General features: G+C 37.5%; 1 protein-coding gene and 1 pseudogene across 2 annotated transcripts in view; both read left to right on the top strand.

The window, feature by feature from the left end:
* HDGFL3 (HDGF like 3) overlaps window positions 1-21,335 on the top strand; it is a 75,022-nt gene that overhangs the window by 10,859 nt on the left and 42,828 nt on the right. The window lies entirely within an intron of this gene.
* On the top strand, window positions 9,870-10,346 carry LOC309818441 (low molecular weight phosphotyrosine protein phosphatase-like; annotated as a pseudogene). The gene has a single exon. The product of its transcript is annotated as a low molecular weight phosphotyrosine protein phosphatase-like (transcript).

Below are 21,335 nucleotides of genomic sequence, written 5' to 3'. Positions count from 1 at the left end.
GTAAAATCCAACTACTGTGACCTCTCCGTTTCCTCTGGGTATCCCAGCTACCTCCTGGCTTCACTCCTTCCGTGTCCAAATTAGACCTACATGATTACTTGAACTGCTCTCACCCCATGCACACTTTCATGCATTCACCCTACAAACTCCTGCTGAGACCAACTAGACATAATCACAAAGGCATGCAGACTGGGGCTGCTCCAGGATTAATTTCGTTAGGTCCTCAACACTGCTCATCACTCCTTTTACTTGACCTGGGTCAGTTCCTTGTCTATCCTCCTCAGGTGTTAGTAGATATTTTTACTACCCTCTTCCAACTCAACCTCTTTCCCCTTATTTTCAGCAAATTATTTTACTTTCATATTTTATATGTTCATTTTCAAGGTGCAATGGAAGAGCAGGAGCTTTATGTGCCGATAAAGCCGTGTCTGCTGTCTCTATCCCTCAACAGATGAATGACCTTGGGTACCTAATCTCTTGGCTTTGATGGACTGTAAAATGGAGACAATAATGCCTTCTTTTCAGGGTTATTTCAAGGATTTTAAACGTAAAGAATCTGAAGTTTTGTGGGGTTTTTTGTTTTTTTTTTTTAAGAATCTGAAGTTTAACGGATGATCAAAAAATGTTTTTTTCCCTCTCCATCGCCTCTTCCCCATCCTCCTTACTAAGACCCTCCCCTTCTTGCTTGACCCCACCCTTTTCCTTTCTTCATTCAACATTCAGCAAATATTGATATTTTTGAGTGTTTGCTATGTCCCAAACACTAACACCCTCATAGATGCTGGGGGTAGAGAGGTAACCTAAACAAAGTTTTGTTCTCATAGACTTGAAGTCATCAGCCTCTTCCCCTCCACTGACTTTCTCTCTACAGACTAGAAAGAATAATCTCTCCTATCTTCCAGGCACTGCTCTCTCTGCTTTCCTTGGTAGCCATGCTTCTTTAAATAACTGACCTTACTGTCTCTTTCTCACCCCTCTCCCAGAAGTCACCATCACCTGCCAATTAATAGAATTCATTTCAATCCTAATTGTTGCCTCTGTGGAAATTAACACTGCTATTAAAAAATTCTCTTCTCTTGACTTCCCTCCTGTGTTTCTTTTGAAAGATTCTTCTGCTTCTCTAACCATACCTGTACAGGTTCTTCTTTGGCTTCAAGCCACCATTCTTCTAAATTTCTGTTTCAGGCCCAGACTTAACTATTGTGAGCTTCAAATCCATACATCCGTTTACCTACTAGATAGCTCCATCTAGCTGTCCCTCAGGTACCACAAATTCATCATCAAAAGTAATCTAGCCACCCCTCCCAACCCAAGTATTCCTGTTTTACTTAAAGATTACTATTTAGCCAGTCACCCCAAAAAACAAAGACCTCAAATTATCCTAGATGCTCCTTACTCTTTGCCTCTAACATCTTATTGATCACCTAATGATGTCAAGATGGGCTGTGCAAATGGAGGCCTGGTGGTAGTTCTGATAGAGAAAAATACTGTGAAATTTGATTCATTATACAGCCCAGGGCAGCGTAAGAGTGCTAAACACAAAAGAACCTGAGGCGTATTCATGTTGTAAACAGGATGTAATTCCAACAAAACAGTATGACATTAAATTATTAATTTAGATTTTTTGGTGTCATTTTATTTCTACTTAATAATATATAAATTTATCTTGGTTTTATAATGTATTGTTATAATAGTACTGTTATATTTGTGCACGTTTCAGAACATGATAAAATTTTATGACAGCTGGGGTCCACATCATGTTGATATATTCCTTTTTTTAAAATTCATTTTATTGAAGTATAGTTGATTTATAATGTGTTAATTACTATACAGCAAAGTGATTCAGTTATACCTATATATACATACTTTTTCATATTCTTTTCCATTATGGTTTATCACAGGATATTGAATATAGTTCCCTGTGTAGGACCTTGTTGTTTATCCATTCTATGTACAATAATTTGCATCTGCTAACCTCAAACTCCCAATCCATCCCTCCCTAGCCCCTCTCCCCCTTGGCAACCACAAGTCTGTTCTCTAGGACTGTGAGTCTGTTTCTGTGTTGTAGGTAAGTTCATGTGTCATATTTTAAATTACACATATAAGTGATATCATATGATATTTTATCTGACTTGCTTAGCATGATGACTTACTGAGCATGATAATCTCTAGGTCCATCCATGTTGCTGCAAATGGCATTATTTCATTCCATTTTATGGCTGAGTAATGCTTCATTCTATATATATACCACATCTTCTTTATCCATTCATCTGTCAATGGGCATTTAGGTTGTTTCTATGTTTTGGCTATTGTAAATAGTGCTGCAGTGAACATTGGGGTGCATGTATCTTTTTTTTTTTTCTTTTTCCCGGTACGCGGGCCTCTCACTGTTGTGGCCTCTCCCGTTGCGGAGCACAGGCTCCGGACGCGCAGGCTCAGCTGCCATGGCTTACGGGCCCAGCCGCTCCGCGGCATGTGGGATCTTCCCAGACCGGGGCACGAACCCGTGTCCCCTGCATCGGCAGGCGGACTCTCAACCACTGCGCCACCAGGGAAGCCCGTATGTATCTTTTTGAATTACAGTTTCCTCTAGATATATGCTCAGGAATGGGATTGCAGGATCATGTGGCAACTCTATTTTTAGTTTTTTAAGGAACCCCCATACTGTTTTCCATTGATGTATTCTTTTATTCTTATTTTTCTAAGAATTATCAAGAATGGAAGTTAAATTTTGTCAAAGTTAAATTTTGTCAAATTGTAATAGTTTTGTAAGTTTTCTCTTTTGGCCTTGTTATTAATTATATATTTTAAATATTAAATTGTACTTGTATACCTGGAATACACCTTACTTTGTTTCAGTACAGTAACCCCCCCTTATCCATGGGGATACATTACAGTACCCCCAGTGGATGCCTGAAATTGCAGATAATACTGAGCCCTGTGTATACGTTTTTTTCCTATACCTATGTACCCATGATAGAGTTTAATTTATAAATTAGGCATGGTAAAATATTAAATAAATAATAAAATAAAACAGTTATATCAATACACTGTAATAAAAGTTACGTGAATGTGGTCTCTCTCCAAATACCTTATTGTATAAATTTAATGCCTTTTCCATCTTAACTAAACACTTATAATGCACTATGGCCATAACTTTTGCAGTTTGGAGTGCAACAGCAAAACTAGCATGAATTTCTTTTTCCTTCACAATTTCATGGATAGAATATTCTTTCATACAGTAGATCTTAGCAACTTCAACAAATGGTATTTTTTCTCTCCTTATTAAGTCGAGAACTTTCACCTTTTCACTTAATGAAAGCACTTCACAGCTTCTCTTTGGCATATGCAAATTGCCAGCATCACTACTCTTACGCTTTGCAGCCCTCATTAAGTAAAATCAAGGCTACTTGAACACAAGCACTGCAATACTGCAACAGGTGATCTGATAACTGAGATAGCTACTAAGTTATTAACAGGTAGGATATGCTGGACAAAGGGATAATTCATGTCCCACTCCAGGATGGCTTGAGATTTCCTAACACTACTGAGAATGGCGTGCAATTTAAAACTTATGAATTGTTTATTTCTGTAATTTTCCATTAAATATTTTTGGACCATGGTTGATCACAGGTAACTGAAACCACAGAAAATGAAACTGCAGATAATGGGGGACTATTGTACATACATTTCTCTTTTTGTTGAGATATAATTTAGGTAACATAAAATTCACCTGTTTAAGTTATACAGTTCAGTTGTTTTTATTATATTCACAATGCCGTAAAACGATTGCTAATTCTAGAACATTTTTATCACCCCAAAAGGAAATGCATACCCATTAAGCAGTCTGTCATCATCCATCCTTACCCCCAATCCATGACAATCACTAATTTACTTTGTTTCTAAGAATTTGCTTATTCTGGATATTTCATTTGGAGGTATCGTAGAATATATGGCCAATTGGACTTCCCTGGTGGTGGACTTCCCTGGTGGTGCACTGGCAGGTGGATTCTTAACCACACAGGTTCGAGCCCTGGTCCGGGAAGATCCACATGCCATGGAGCAACTAAGCCCATGCACCACAACTACTGAGCCTGCGCTCTAGAGCCCGCATGCCACAACTACTGAGCCCACGTGCCACAGTTACTGAAGCCCACGCACCTAGAACCCATGCTCCACAGCAAGAGAAGCCACCGCAGTGAGAAGCCTGCGCACTGCAATGAAGAGTAGCCCCTGCTCGCCACAACTAGAGAAAGCCCGCGCACAGCAATGAAGACCAAACATAGCCATCCATAAATAAATAAATAAATAAATAAATTTTACTATTTTTTTTGCAGTACACAGGCCTCTCACTGCTGTGGCCTCTCCCGTTGCGGAGTACAGGCTCCGGACATGCAGGCTCAGCGGCCATGGCTCACTGGCCCAGCCACTCCACGACACGAACCCGTGTCCCCTGCATCGGCAGGCGGACCCTCAACCACTGCGCCACCAGGGAAGCCCAAATAAATTTATTTTTAAAAAAAGAATATATGGCCAATTATGTCTGGCTTCTTTAATTTAACATAATATTTTCAAAGTTTATCCATGTTGTAGCATGTATCAGTAGTTTATCCCTTTTATTTATTGTTTATTTAATATTCATTTATTTATTTGGTTGTGCCAGGTCTTAGTTGCAGCAGGTGTGCCCCTTAGTTGTGGCTCGCTAGCTTCTTAGTTGTGGCATGCGAATTCTTAGTTGCGGCATGCGTGTAGGATCCAGTTCCCCGATGAGAGATCAAACCCAGGCCTCCTGCATTGGGAGCACGGATCCCCAACCACTGTGCCACCAGGGAAGTCCCAGTAGTTTATTCCTTTTAATGTCTGAATAACATTCCATAGGTACTCCACATTTTGTTTATCTGTTCATCAGTTGATGGGTATTTGGGTCATTTCCACTTTGGGCTGTTACAAATAATGCTGCGATGAACATATGTGTACAATTTTTTATGTGGATTTAATGTTTTCAGTCTCTTGGGTATGTACTTAGGAATGGAATTGCTGGGTCACATGGTAACTCTTTGTTTAACCCTTTGAGAAATTCCCAGCCTCTTTTCCAAAACTGTTATACCATTTTACATTTCATATAGCCTAATGACCTTGACTAGAACCTCCAGTACAATGTTGAATAGAAGTGGTCAAAGTGGACATCCTTGTCTTGTTCCTTATCTTATGCAGGAAATTTTAGTCTTCCACAATTAAGTATGATGTTAGCTGTGGGTTTTTCATAGATGCCCTTTATCAGGTTGAGGGTGTTTCCTTGTATTCCTAGTTTGTTGAATGTTTTTATCATGGAAGGATGTTGGATTTTGTCAGATGCTTTTCCCACATCTATTGAGATAACCATGTGATGTTTTGTCTTTTGTTCTATTAATATGGTGTCTTATATTGATTGATTTTTGTGTGTTAAACCAATCTCACATTCTTGGAATAAAACTTCTTGGTCATGGTGCATAATTCTTTTTGTACATTGCTGGATTCTGTTTGCTAATAAGAAATAGAATCCCTGACACATGACGGTTGAACTTATAATTTTTCGACTTCATGATGGTACAAAAGTGATACACATTCAGTAGAAACCACACTTCAAGTTTTGAATTTTGATCTTTTCTCAGGCTAGCGATATGCAGTAAGATACTTTCTCCTGATGCTGGGCAGTGGCAGTGAGCCGTAGCTCCCAGTCAGCCACACTGTCACTAGGGTAAACAGCCAGTACACTTAGAACCATTCTGTATCCATACAGCCATTCTGTATTTCACTTTCAGAATGGTATTCCATAAATTACATGAGATGCTCAACATTTATTATAAAATAGGCTTTGTGTTAGATCGTTTTGCCCAACTGTATGTTAAGTGTTCTGAGCACATTTAAAGTAGGCTAGGCTAAGCTATGATACTCTGTATGTTAGGTGTATTAAATGCATTTCTGTCCTAATGATAATTTCAGTTTATGATGGGTTTATTGGGATGTAACTCCATCATAAGTTGAGGAAGATCTATATTTTTGTTGTAGATTTTTGCATCTGTAGTCATAAGTGATACTGATCTATAGGTCTGTTTTCTTGTGATGTCTGTTTCTGGGATCCTGGTATCAGAGTAATACAGTCCTCAAAAAATGAGTTGGGGAGTGTTCCCTCCTCTTCTGTTTTTTGAAAGAGTTTGTGAAGGATTGGTATTAATTCTTTAAATGTTTGGTATGATTCACCAGTGAAGCTATCTGGACCTGAGCTTTTCTTTGTGGGTGTTTTTTTTTTATTTTAAACAGCTTTATTGAGATTTAACTGACATGAAATATTGTGTAAATTTAAGGTGTACAATGTGTTGATTTGATACACTTACACATAATAAAGTGATTACGCTAGTAGGGTTAGTTAGCACTTCAGTCACCTCACATAATTACCATTTCTTTTGTAGTGAGAACTTTTAAGATTTACTCTCCGCAACTTTCAAGTCTATACAGTATTGTTAATTATAATCACCATGCTGTATGTTAGATCCCCAAAACTTATTCATCTTATATAACTGGAAGTTTGTATCCTTTGACCAACATCTCCCAATTTCCCCTACCCTCCAGTCCCTAGCAACCATCATTCTACTCTTGTTTCTATGAGTTGCGCTTTTTTAGATTCTTTGTGGTAGTTTTTTTAAAATTATTTATGGTATTTTTTTATAATTCAATCTCCTATTATAGCTCTACTCACATTTTCTATTTCTTCTTCAGTGGGTTTCAATAGTTTGTGCCTTCCTAGGAATTTGTTCATTTTATCTAGGTTATCTAATTTGTTGGCATACAGTTACCCATACTATTCCCTGATAGTCTTTTTTATTTCTGTAAGGTCAGTAGTAATGTTCTCTTTTCATTCCTGATTTTAGTAATTTGAATCTTCTCTCTTTTTTCTTAGTCATTCTAGCCTAAGATTTGTCAATTTTATTGATCTTGTCAAAGAACTAACTTTTGGTGTCATTGATTTCCTGTATTTTTCTATTGTCTATTTTACTTATTTCCACTCTAATCTGTATTTTTTTCTTCCTTTTATTTGCTTTAAGTTGGTGCTATTCTTTTTCCAGTTTCTGAAGGTAGAAGGTTAGGTTATTGATTTGTGATCTTCCTTTTTTTTTTCTTTAAATTACATGAATGAATCAACAGTTTAAATTTTATTTATTAATTTATTTATTTTTGGCTGTGTTGGGTCTTCGTTTCTGTGTGAGGGCTTTCTCTAGTTGCGGCGAGCGGGGGCCATTCCTCAGCGGTGCGCAGCCTCTCACTATCGCGGCCTCTCTTGTTGCGGAGCACAGGCTCCAGACGCACAGGCTCAGTAGTTGTGGTTCACAGGCCCAGTTGCTCCGCGGCATGTGGGATCTTCCCAGACCATGGCTCGAACCCATGTCCCCTGCATTGGCAGACAGATTCTCAACCACTGCGCCACCAGGGAAGCCCCATGATCTTCCTTTTTAATATAGGTGTACATAGCTATAAATTTCTCTCTAAACATTGCTTTCACTGCATCCCGTAAGTGTTGGTATATTATGTTTTCATTCATCTACAAGTAATTTTAATTTTCCTTGTGATTTCTCCTTTGCCAATTGTGTATTTAGTAGTGTGCTAATTTCTATATATTTGTGAATTTCCCAAATTTCCTTTTATTAGTAATGTCTAATTTCATTACCTTGTGGTCAGAGGACATACTTTGTATGACTTCAGTCCTTTTAAATTCATTGAAGCATGTTTTATGACCTAATGTATGTTCTATTCTGGAGAACACTCCATGTACACTTGAGAAGAATGCGTATTCTGCTGCTATTCAGTGAAGTGTTCTATAGATGTCTGTTAGGTCTAGTTAGTTTATAGTGTGTTCTGTTTCCTTTTTGATCTTCTGTCTAGTTTAGTTGTTCTATCCGTTATTTAGAGTGAGGTATTGAAGTCTCCATCTATTATTGTTGAATTGCCTATTCTCCTTTCAGTTCTGTCTGTTGTAGTAAGTCTTTTGTCTGATTTCTTTCGCAGCTTTGCTGATTTGGTAAAATGTGTGGTAAGCTTTCCAAGTTTTAGATGCCCTAAAATAATTTCTATTTTAAAAAAAATTATTTTTGTTTATTTATTTTTGGCTGCATTGGGTCCTCACTGCCGCATGTGCGCTTTCTCTAGTTGTGGCGAGCGGGGGCTACTCTTTGTCGCAGTGTGCGGGCTTCTCATTGCGGTGGGTTCTCTTGTTGCAGAGCACGGGCTCTAGGCACACGGGCTTCAGTAGTTGCAGCATGCGGGCTCAGTAATTGTGGCACATGGGCTTAGCTGCTCTGCAGCATGTGGGATCTTTCCGGACCAGGGTTCAAACCCGTGTCCCCTGTGTTGGCAGGCGGATTCTTAACCACTGCGCCACCAGGGAAGTCCCTAAAATAATTTCTGTTAAGCAAGCAAGTCTATTTCCAAGACTTGAAAGACCTTAAAGCCACTTAAGGCCTGGAAACTTTTTGAGGGTTTTTTCGGGCATCTTTTAAATCAATTTCATGGTTATTGGTTTATTCACATATTACACTCTTCTTGAGTCAATTCTACCATTTTTATTTTCCTAGAAAAGTGTCTATTTCATAGATATAGTAAACCTTCTAGTGTAGATTTTATATATATATATATATATCATTCTACTATAATTTTTAGTCTCAGTCACTATAGTTACATCTCATTACTAATTTTATATATTTTAAAAAAAATTTTGTATTTAGATTTGCCAAAGGTGTGTCAGCTTTATTGTCATTTTTTCACCAAAACTCTAGCTCTTGGTTTTTATTTCTCCCTTTTTTTTTTTTTTTTTTGGTTAATCAGTTCTCCTATTTTTTTTCCCCTACATCATGAATTTCTGATTTCATCTTCACTACTTTTCTTTGCTTCTATTTCAAAAGTCATGAAATTTCTTTGAAATTTTTTTTGAAAATGAAAATTTTTAAAGCTAGTTTTCCTAAAGTCAGATTTGGCTTCAACATGTAGATTTGGGTAATTGGTGTTTTCTAATCATTTTCAACATAGATTTTAATTGTGATTTTCTTTTCTTTTTTGGCCTAAGAGATGGTTAGGAGATAATTTTAGAAATTATCATTGGTTAAAAGTTTTTATACAGGGCTTCCCTGGTGGCGCAGTGGTTGAGAGTCTGCCTGCCGATGCAGGGGACACGAGTTCGTGCCCCGGTCTGGGAAGATTCCACATGCCACGGAGCAGATGGACCCGTGAGCCATGGCCGCTGAGCCTGCGTATCCAGAGCCTGTGCTCCGCAACGGGAGAGACCACAACAGTGAGAGGCCTGCGTACCGCAAAAAAAAAAAAAAAAAAATTTTTATACAATGTTTAAATTTGTTTTTTTAGCATGATTACCTTGTTATCAGAGTATGTAGTCTTTTAAACTATTTTTTAATTTGAGTTTTCTTTTAATATGTGATCAACTTTTTAAAAAATATTTATTTGTTTACTTATTTGGCTGCACTGGGTCTTAGTTGCAGCATGCAGGATTTAGCTCCCTGACCAGGGATTGAACCCAGGCCCCCTGCATTGGGAATGCAGAGTCTTAACCGCTGGACCACGAGGGAAGTCCCCGTGATCAACTTTTTAAAAGTGCTCTTTGTATTCCTATAAAGAAGGCTTCTGTAGCAGTCAATATTTAGAGATGCAGAAGTATAGCTACCATATCTATTATATTTCTACATATCTCTCACAATATTTTTGACCATTCAGGAAATTTCAGGGCTTCACTTGCCACATAAATGTTTAGGACTTATAACTCCAGGGTAGTGTACCTTTTGTCAGAATATAATGATCCAAGTGGGCGCCTCTCTGTGCACGGGAAGATGGCCATACAGGTGACCAAGTCAGTGCTGTTCGTGTGTCTGGGTAACATCTGTCGATCACCCATTGCAGAAACAGTTTTCAGGAAACTTGTAACTGATCAAAACATTTCAGATACTTGGAGGATAAACAGTGCAGCAGTGTCCACGTATGAACTAGGAAACCCTCCTGATTATCGGGGGCAGGCTTGCATGAAGAAGCATGGTTATCCCCATGAGTCACGTTGCCTGGCAGGTTACCAAAGAAGTCTTTGCCACTTTTGATTATATACTATGTATGGATGAAAGCAACCTGAGAGATGTGAATAGGAAAAGTAATCAAGTTAAAAACTGCAGAGCGAGAATTGAACACTTGGGAGCTAGGAGCCACAGGAACAACTCATTATTGAAGATCCTTATTATGGTAAGGACACTGACTTTGAGACCGTCTACCACCAGTGTGTGCGGTGCTGCAGAGCCTTGCTGGAGAGGGTTCACTGACCCAGGTCCAGTCCTGCTGTGGCCCAGGCTTGTCCCCATAGGCCCGCATTCTCAGTGGAGCGACAAGTGTCACCATTCCCTCGCCAAGGCCGCAGCCCTTTCTTCAGTTGACTCACTGTTTCCTACCTTAAAAAATAATTGTAGATGGAAGTCAGTTGTTGTGTTTGGTGGAAAAATAAATAAAAATTTTGATTCAGGCAGTTTATGGGGTAAATGTTCTTAGACTAGATGAACCTCCCACTTCACCCCAGTTACAAAAATAGTGGAACAAACAAAATAGTAGAGCAACAAAATAGAACATAATGAAGTAAAACATCACTGTAAGGCCCATTAGCATCTGAGCCCATCGACACTTCCAAGAATCTGCACTACATCTTCCCTCTGTGTGGACGGGGCCCCCTGCCCTGCACTACCTCTTGATGCCAGGGCCTGGTGTCCAGTGATATTGGTGAGAAGTGTTCATACACGCTCACAGTGCACACTTGTGCATTGACAAGACAGGAATGAGGAAGATTTGTGGGATTTATCTTTAGCACCTTCACTCCTTAGTTTGTGTCTGTCTAGTTTATTTCATAAGGAAGTTAGCTTATTTGTTCCCATTTGAACCACTTTGCCTCTGGAAATGTAATTATGTCTGGGAAGAAGGACACTTGTGTGCTGGTTTACCTTAGGTTAGTTTGAGGACCGCACCTGCTTTTACATGCAGATAATTAACCTGAATGTCAAATATAGATCAGCTTAGGTGGGAAAAAAATAATAAGTTGGAAAAAGTCCTTTTATATTGGAATGCTTAAATATTGATATGTTAAGTATTCTTTTATCAGTGGTTAGTTTATAGTCAAATATAGGTAATTTCTGTACACTTGGAGATGACTGATCTAAAATTTGTATGAATATATGTCAGAAAAGATGGTTTTCAAATAAACTGGGGAAATTACAAAAAATATATGTATAATGATCCACTCTACCACTTCATACTTTTTTAGCTTGTAAGTTATGGTACTTGTAACTTGTAACATGCTTTTATTTTTGTATAGATTTGGCTGTTGTGTCTTTATCCAGCCTTTTACTCATAACTTTTCTTTCCCGTTTTAAGATGTAAATTGTATAAACAGTATATATGTAGCTTAATGTTTTTTGACCACCCCTGAGAGATTTTCCCCTATTCCACTCTTTGTTAACAGACTTCCTCAAGATTTTATCTACTTTTTTTGGTTAGCAGAAATGCTTCCTGGTTTTAAACAGTTTGTTGTGTAACATTCTTAATTTCTGTCATTGAAACTTTCATCTTTTTAATTTCCAGTTATTTCCTTGTGAAGGCGGGGCTGTGTGAATTGGGTAACACTAGTGTTCCATCATCATATTCCCATTAAGTGTTCATTGAGTATATACTCTGGGTTAGTCTCCATGATAGACTTGATAGACTTAACATTACAAAAATGAATGAGACATGACCTTACCTTGAAAAAGCTTGAGATAGGTTAAGAAAGAGAACCATAGATGCATAAAGGAAAAGAATAAAAGTGAGATGTGTGCAGAAAGTGATGAGAAGATTTTCCTATCAACAAGGCAGCTAGACTAAATGAACAAGTAATAAAACTGACCAACCCAGAAGGAACATGAAAACGAGAATAGAGACATTTTTTATTGGCATTTCCTTACAAAAAGGCTGGGTTTCAGCCCTTTTTTGGTTATAGGACATTGAAATGTAGTTTTTAGAACTATTTATTGTCCTATTATTTGTAATAGGACTTAACACAATTTAACTGTTATAGAGAGAGAACACTGCATCTTGAATGGACCTTCCTTTACATTTTGTGCTATTGCTTCCTGCCTCCCTGCAGTCAGTTTTGAAGTCGTTAATGGAAAGTTTAGTGATAGTACCTTCTGAGACATAAGATTTAAGATAACTTCCAGTGTTGTTACTTTGAGGGGAGGGATGAGAAAACTAAAATGCATTAAACTTCTTGACCAAGTGACTTTCTCAGAGTTACAGAGCAAGTTAGTAGGAAGAACTGCAGTACAATCCATTGCCCTCTTTACTCACCTGCGTAGGATGAGAGGGAGAAGTGAAAGAAAATACGGAATTCACTCTAACCATTTTGACAGTTAGACAGAAACCCTTATTTAATTTAGAAAATTTAAGGCTCAGCTAAGAAAAGGGTTTAAAACCAGTCTTAAGATGAGCTATTTATGTGCTAATTGTAATTTTTTCTTTTTAATTGTGTTAAAATATACATAACATAAAATTTACTATTTTTAAGTGGACAATTCATTGGTATTAAGTACATTCACATTGTTGTGTAACCATCACCATCATCCATCTTCAGAAATTTTTCGTATTGCAAAACTGAAACTCTGTACCCATTAAACAATAACTCCCCATTCTCCTCTACTCCCAAACCTTGTCAGCCACCATTTTACTTTCTGTCTCTATGAATTTGACTTCTCTGTGTACCTCATATAAGTGGAATCATACAGTACATGTCTTTTTTGTGACTGGAATATTTCACTTAGCATAATGTCCTCAAAGTTCATCCACGTGGTAGCATGTATTAGAATTTCTTCCGTCTTGAGGCTGAATAATATTTTACTGCATGTATATCCCACATTTTCTTTCTTCCTTCATTCGTTGATGAAAACCCGGAATGCTTCCACCTTTTAGCTGTTGTGAATAATGCTGCTATAAACATGTGGGTACACATATCTCTTCTATACCCTGCCTTTAATTCTTTTGGGTATATACTCAGAAGTAGAATTGCTGGGTCATATGATAATCCTATTTTTAATTTTTTTTAGGGAATACCGTAATGTTTTCCATAGGGACTGCACCATTTTACATTCCCACCAACAGTGCACAAGGGTTCCAGTTTCTCCGTATCTTTGCCAACACTTTATATTTTCTGGGGTTTTTGTTTTTTGGGTTTTTGTTTATTTGAAAGTAGCCATTTTAATGGGTATGAAGTGATATCTCATGGTTTTGATTTGTGTTTCCTTAATGATTATCCATGTTGAGAATGTTTTCACGTGCTTTATTGGCCATTTGTATATCTTTGGAGAAGTATATCTTCAAGTCCTTTGCCCTTTTTTTTTTTTTTTTTTTTTTGCGGTACGCGGGTCTCTCACTGTTGTGGCCTCTCCCGTTGCGGAGCACAGGCTCCAGACACGCAGGCTCAGCGGCCATGGCTCACGGGGTCCATCTGCTCCGTGGCATGTGGGATCTTCCCAAACCGGGGCACAAACCCGTGTCCCCTGCATCAGCAGGCAGACTCTCAACCACTGCGCCACCAGGGAAGCCCCTGCCCGTTTTTTAATTGGGTTATTTGGGGGGTTTTGTTATTGAGTTGTAAGAGTTCTTTATATATTCTAAATATTATTAACTCCTTATCAGATATATGATTTGCAAATATTTTTCCCACTATGTGGACTCCCTTTTCACTCTGTTGATCATTGTGCTTGTTGTTATTTGTTTATTTATTTTTAAGTCTTTATTGAATTTGTTGCAGTATTGCTTCTGTTTTATGTTTTGGTTTTTTAGCCATGAGGCATGTGGGATCTTAGCTCCCAGACCAGGGATTGAACCCACATCCCCTGCATTGGAAGGCAAAGTCTTAATAAATGGACCGCCAGGGAAGTCCCTGTAATTTATTTTAAAATAAGCAAAGAACAGGACTCTGAACAAATATTCCTGGGACAGTGAGTTTTTATGGACATCCATATGCAGCATATGTGGGGAAAGCAAGAGCAGTGAAATATGAGGTCCTGGGGTCATTGTGATCTTATCAGAAAGATGAAAAGGTAAGAATGAAGACAAAGCACAAGTTTGCCCAGGCCTAGCCTTATATGAGGCAGTTGGGTATAATTGAGAACAAGGAAAATGAGATACAGTGTTCAGAAAATGCCTGTGAGTGATTATTTAAATGTTTAAATGAGCTTTTGCATAGATGAGGCAGTCAAGATGGTTTGGCTAAGCTACCACCTTTATTTGTCAAAAACAGGCACAGTTTAAGACTATCATATGCTTTAATTTTGTTTTATGTGTAGAGTTATTCAAATTTGCAAGTGATGAATTTCATCCCTGAGACATAAACTGAAGGAAAGAATCTCTGAGAAAATCATCCTGTGGAATTTTTGGTGTTTCTTCCTACTGTCTGCTTCCTATTATCAAATATTTGTTTAGCAACCCTGTCAGGAACACAGTCATTACATTTTTGGGGGGTTTGTTTTTTTCTTTTTTTTTTTTTTGGTCGATTGGTGCTTTTGGCAGAAAGACAAAACTAATTTCACATCTTTATCCTTAAAAAGAGATAAATTACAATTGGATACATTTAGCAGATGGTTCTAAATCCTTAGAATATTATTAATGCTGCTATAGGTTAAATTTCTGAGGCACTTCATGGATTATCATACCTGTACTTTGCTTCTGTGATTTTGCCTTTTGTTTGATATCAGCAGTCTAGGGCATAGGTCCCTGTTTTCAGAGCCATTCAGGATAATTGCTTCTATACTAAATTTGAAAGTATGCAAAGAGTATTTGCTTTTTCCAAGCTTTATGCTGTTTCTTCCCTTTCTCGCTGGCTTTTTTAAAGTCCTTTTATGCTATGCCTTATGATTGTCCAAAGCCTTTCTTTATGGTACTGTAACAAGTCTGTGTTCTTTAAATTTTTTTTTTTCGGTAAAGAACATTAGGATGTGAACAATGACTATTAAATAAGAATAGCCAGAGTAGAGTATGTAAACACCTCAGGTAGCAAGCAGAATCAATAAATTAGTCAAATAGAAGACAGACTTTGAAGAACATATCTAGAAAGCAAAAGAAGTGTTTGGAGACAAATATAAGGGAAGAGATGATAAACAACAAGTATATTTCAGAGAGAGTCAGCTTGCTAACAACATGAACTCTAGAAGACAGTACAGATATTTCAAAATTAATTATCTGAAGTATAATAAAGGAAAATTTCTAGACTTTGATTAAGGAAGACCTATCATCAGAAATAGATAAGGCTGATCACATTTTAGATTCTAATACATATTTTGGTTAAAGTTTTATATCTTATACTAAATTTATAATTCTGTATGCTTCCAATCAAGCAGTGAGGGTTAAACAGTATATTAGCTTGTCAAGATTCACAATAAACTATGTTGGGATTTTGATTGAATTTGAATTATATTTATGGATTAATATGGAAAAATTTGACATCTTATTAAGGTTTCTAATACATGAATGTGGTCTATTCTTCATTTATGTGGGCTTTCTTAACTGTTTTATAAATCTCTGTACATTCTTAGGTATCTTATACTTTTTGTTGCTGTTGTAAGTGAGTATTTGTTTTTAAATTATGTTTTTGTTTTGTTGTCCTTTAAAATATATATGGAAGGGTAGATAACGAAGACAAGACATTTCTGAACAGTAAGAACAAGATGGTGGGACTTGTCCTATCAGATATCAAAATGTAGAATTGTTCAAGTAGTAGTTAATAGTAAATTAAGACAGTGTTTGGCTCAGGGAGAGTTGTACTGACCAGTAGAACAGAATGATTACCCAGAAACTGGTCCACAGATATATGGACAAGGGTGGCATTGCAGGTAGGGGAGGGGGGATATGGAGAGAGTATTTTTAAACAATGCTAGCATGATTAGTTATCCATATAGTATCCATATGGATCCCTATTTCATACTATATACAAAGATCATTTCTACATAGATGAAAGCGTAAAAAGCTTTTAAAGCATATGGGGAGAATATATTGTATCCCTGGAGTAGGGAAGAATTTTCCATGACAACACAGAAAAAAACTAGCCATGGAAGGAAAAATTGATAAATTTTAGTATGTTAAAATCAAGTGCTTCTGTTCAGTTAAAAAATCCTTTAATGAACTTGAAAATATAAGCCACAACCTGAAGGAAGTTGCTACATACAGAACCAGCAAAGCTTTAGTATACAGAATGAATCAATAAGAAACAGACAAATAGCTGGATAGTAAAATAGGCAAAAAGACATGAACAGCCATTTCATAGAAGAATTACATAAGGCCTATAAATATAGTTAAAGATGCTCAACCTTATTAGTAGGGAAATGCAAATTAAGATCATAATGAGATTGCCAAAAATTAAGAGATTTTCCAGTATCATATGTTGGAGAGGATGTGGATCAATAGGAATTGTTTTTTGGCCATTATCTGTGTTTTATTAGACTCCGTGATTTTTTATTTTGAGTATTTTTTTTCTTTTTTTTATTGAAGTATAGTTTACAATGCTGTGCCAATCTCTGCTGTGCAGCAGAGTGACTCAGTTATACACATACAGACATACTTCTTTAAAATTCTTTTCCATTATTGTTTATCCCAGGAGATTGGATATAGTTCCCTGTGCTATACAGTAGGACCTTGTTGTTTATCCTAATAGGAATTCTTTTATTAATTGTTTTTAAATTTTTTTATTTATTTTTGGCTGCGTCGGGTCTTCGTTGCTGCCCGCAGGCTTTCTCTAGTTGTGGTGGTTTCTCTTGTTGTGGAGCACGGGCTCTAGGCACGCAGGCTTCAGTAGCTGTGGCTCGCGGGCTTAGTTGCTCTGCAGCATGTGGGATCTTCCCGGACCAGGGCTCGAACCCGTGTCCCCTGCATTGGTAGGCGGATTCTTAACCACTGCACCACCAGGGAAGTCCAGCAATAGGAATTCTTATACACCACTGAAGGAGTATAAATTGGTCAACCACTTTGGAAAACAAATTAGCTTTATGTTGTGAAGTTGAATTTTGCATACTTTCTGACTCAACATCTGTAATCCTAGAGAAGCTCACACGTGTGTACTAGAAGATGTGTACAAGAATATTCACACCAACATGATTCATAATAGCAAAAAAACTTGGAAGTAACCCAAATGTCCTTGACAGAGAATGGAAAATTAAATGGTGGTATATTGATGTAAAAATATTAAACATTAAAAACGAATGAACTACAGCTATATATTGGTTCCTTTCAATGTAATTAGGCTAGCTTTGCAATGATCAGTGTCAAAAAATAATAAAGCAACACTTAGTCATTCTTGAAAAAAAAAATTACACTGAATTCCTGCTATGTGCCAGGCACTGTTTTGGGTGCTAGGGATTTAGTAGTGAATGAGAATGGACGTGTTTTCTGTCCTCATAAAGCTTATGTTTTAGTTTAGAGTGGGACAGATGACTAAGCAAGCAAGCAAAGCAATCTGTAATTTAATGTAACCATAAGAGATATGGAAAAAGATGAAGCAAGCAAAGAGGATAGCATATGATGTGATGCTGTGTGGGTGGGTGTTTCTGCACAATCAGGGAAGGGTTTTCTGAAAATGTGACATTTGAGCAGAGTCAAATGTTCGAGAGGAAGGAGTCATACAGCTCTGGGGTAAAAGTTGGAATGAGCTTGGCATATTCAAGGAAGAGCAAGAAGGCAAATGAGGCTAATACAGAATGAGCTAGGGCTAGGGGCAGAAGGGCGGGAGATGAGTTCAAGGAGGTAGACAAAATTCCTATCATGGGTCTTACAGCTTTAGCAATGAGTTTAGAATTTTTTAAAATATGGAAGGTCATGGAAGTGTTTCGAGCAGAATGACATGATCTGACTTATGTTTAGGATCTGAAGAATTGATTGTTGGGGGCAGAGGTAGGGGCTAGGGAGGTGGATGCGAAGGGCCCAGTTAGGAGCCTTTTGTAGAAGTTTAGGTATTAGATGATGGTAGAGTAGACCAGAGCAGACAGAATTGGATGTAGAAAGAAATGGTTAGTTTGTTGATATATTTGAGGGGGTATAATTGAAAGAAATTAGTGTTATTGAGACATATCTGTATGGGAGAGAAGTAAATCAATAATGACTTCCAGTTTTCGAATAGGAGCAGCTGGTTGGACAGTGATGTCATTTACTCACATTAGAGAATACTGAAAGATAAACGGATTAGGCCATAAGATTAAGAGTTGAAATGCCTATGAGACACTGAAGTAGGTGAGTCTGACGCTCAAAAGGGAGGTCTGGATTTTGGGGGTAGAAATATGAGACTCATCAGTGTATAGATGGCATTCAGAACCATGAAACTGGATGAAATCACCAGGGGAGTAAGTCTGTGTAGAGAAGAGGAGCTGTGAAAAGAAGACTGAAAAGAAGTGGATGGTGAGAAAGGAAAAAAAATATATCAGGAGAGTGTAGTATCCTGGAACTCAAGAGAAGAAAATGTTTCAATGGGCATATTATATAATAGAGAAATATATTTACAATGGAGAGTATAGATATCAGGTTAATATATTACAAATGAATAGTAAAAAGACAGAAGCCTATAGAGAAATGCAAAAGTGATATGAATAGGCAGTTCACTGAAGGGTAAATCCTAATAGCCGATACACCTATGAAAAGATGCTTAACCTCACCATTAATCAGGGAAATGCAAATTTAAAAGAGCAGAAATGCCTAATGCTGTCAAAGATTGGAAGGGAGGTCATTTTCATATGTTGGTGGAAAAGTGAATTATTATAACCTTTTTTGAAAGCAGTCTGGCAATATCTATTAAAATGAAAAATACCTCTAATATATGATCCAACAGTCTCACTCCTGGAAATCGTATCTCATGGAAATAGAAGCATCAGTGCATAAAAATCTAAGTATGTTTGCTGTAGCCTTTTTTAAGGGCAAAAACACTAAAAATAAGGTAAATTCCTTATTTAACATTCCTCAGGAAAAAGTTGGGTAAATTATAGGTTATCTAATTACTGGATTATTATGCAGTCATTAAAAATAAATGAGTTAAATCTATGCCAGTTGACTTCAAGGACTTTTAATAATGCAGAGAATTTGATAAAATGTGATTCATTTTGTGTGCATGTGTGTGTGAGAGAGAAACACCATAGTCACCCCCCCAAAAAAAAACACTTCTGCCTGTGTATAAAATATTTGTATATTGGGCTTCCCTGGTGGCACAGCGGTTGAGAGTCTGCCTACCGATGCAGGGGACACGGGTTCGTGCCCCGGTCCGGGAGGATCCCACATGCCATGGAGTGGCTGGGCCCGTGAGCCATGGCCGCTGAGCCTGCGTGTCCAGAGCCTGTGCTCCGCAATGGGAGAGGCCGCAGCAGTGAGAGGCCCGCATACCGCAAAAAAAAAAAAAAAAAAAAATTGTATATGAACATGGAGAAAAGCATACTTTGCTATGAATAGCTATGTCTCGATATTCTCAGGGGGATTGGTTCCAGTACCTCTGCATATACCAAAATCTGCAGACACCCAAGTCCTTTATATGTAACCTACACACATCCTCCCATATACTTTACATCATCTCTAGCTTACTTATAATACCTAATACAATGTAAATGCTGTATAGTTACCAGCACTTGGCAAATTCAAGTTCTGCTTTTTTGGAATTTTCTGGAATTTTTTTTCTCAAATAATTTTCATTCCACGGTTGGTCGAATCAGCAGATGAGGAACCATGACTACAAAGGTTCCAACTGTAATCATTACCTTGGGATAAGTAGGTCTGAGAGAGGTTGTAGAGGTAAACCTCCACTCACCTACCACTCAATATGTGTACACACACACACACACACACACACACACATATCTCTATTTAAAAGAAAAAGGATCTCCATGATAAAACAGCTTCTGTGACATATCCCATTTATGTAAAATATATGTGCATGTATATAAAAGACATGAAAAGATAGTCACCAAAATGATAATCTAAAGTATAATTCATTTTTTTAAATAAAATGCTAAATTGGGATATACTTGTCATCATTTTTTTCTCCTTTCAATACTGGTTCAGATGGAGAATCTTGATATTGATCAGATAAATTCAATTTTCAGATAGAATAAAGATAATTTTGAAAAAAAATTTACAAGATTATTATCATTTTGTGCTCTTTACTAACTTCTGTTTCAACATCCATATTTCTTTTGCAGTCTTAACAAACGGTTTGTTTTGGATATAAGCTAAATAATATTGAGACAAAGAATAAAAATTAGAACAGATTAATGGTCAAATCCAGAAGCAGCTAGCTGTGTTCAGTTGAGTGATAAACCTAAGTGAATATTTCAGTCGTGAACACACTTACCTACTATTGCTACACATATTTGCTCAGTAGATACGAAGAGGCTCTCATACTTTTTAGAAAGAAAGTATTTAAATTATTGTATTTATTGATTTTTAAATTGAAATTGAAACAGATACCATGACTGTCAATAATGCAAACTTCTCAGAGCACTGTGAAGACCTGTGGGTTTGGAAACTACCATTTACAAAATGTTGGATTCTATCCTAGCTGATTTTCTCTTGCCTTGTCTTCATGCATTACTCAGTATTCATCTTGACCTACCCCCACCTTTGCTGTTTCTCTCTATGATTTAGCTGCTCTGACTTCTTTCTTTCCTCATTTTGCTTTTTTGAAGCTTTGTTTTGCCTCTACTCTGTTCATACCCATTTTGTGATGCTAACATTGCTCCAGTCCCTTTGGATGAAGTCCTATAACTTTTCTGATCACTCTCTGCTAATGAGAAGTCCTCAAAGCAGTTCTAGTACAAAAGCAGACTAAGTTCAATAATTAATATGGTCAATTCTGTTTATTTAAAACTTCAAACTTTATTTAAAGCCAAAATTTCTCCCTACCAAAGGTTGGCCTACTGTATTAAGAGGGGGGGTCAACTAATTTTTTTGACCTTACTTAATGTATTGACTGCTCATCCAACATTCTTCAGCCCTCTAGGGTTGAAACGGGTAGAAGGTAGCAGGAAAGTTCTTATTAGACTAATAGCTGTTGTGAGCTGGTGTTGATGCTGTCTGGACTGGGCAGCTGTTTAGGGCTGATTCTTTTGCTCATGAATTCTTTTTTTTTTTTTTTTTTTTGCGGTACGCAGGCCTCTCACTGCTGTGGCCTCTCCCGCCGCGGAGCACAGGCTCCGGACGCACAGGCCCAGCAGCCGTGGCCCACGGGCCCAGCCGGTCCGCGGCATGTGGGATCCTCCCGGACCAGGGCA

Source organism: Grampus griseus (genome assembly GCF_964374135.1).
Source record: "Grampus griseus genome assembly, chromosome: 2".
In the NCBI taxonomy this organism is placed as follows: Eukaryota; Metazoa; Chordata; class Mammalia; order Artiodactyla; family Delphinidae; genus Grampus; species Grampus griseus.
The sequence above is the reverse complement of the archived record's forward strand: the minus strand, read 5'-3'. Positions and strand labels throughout refer to the sequence as shown.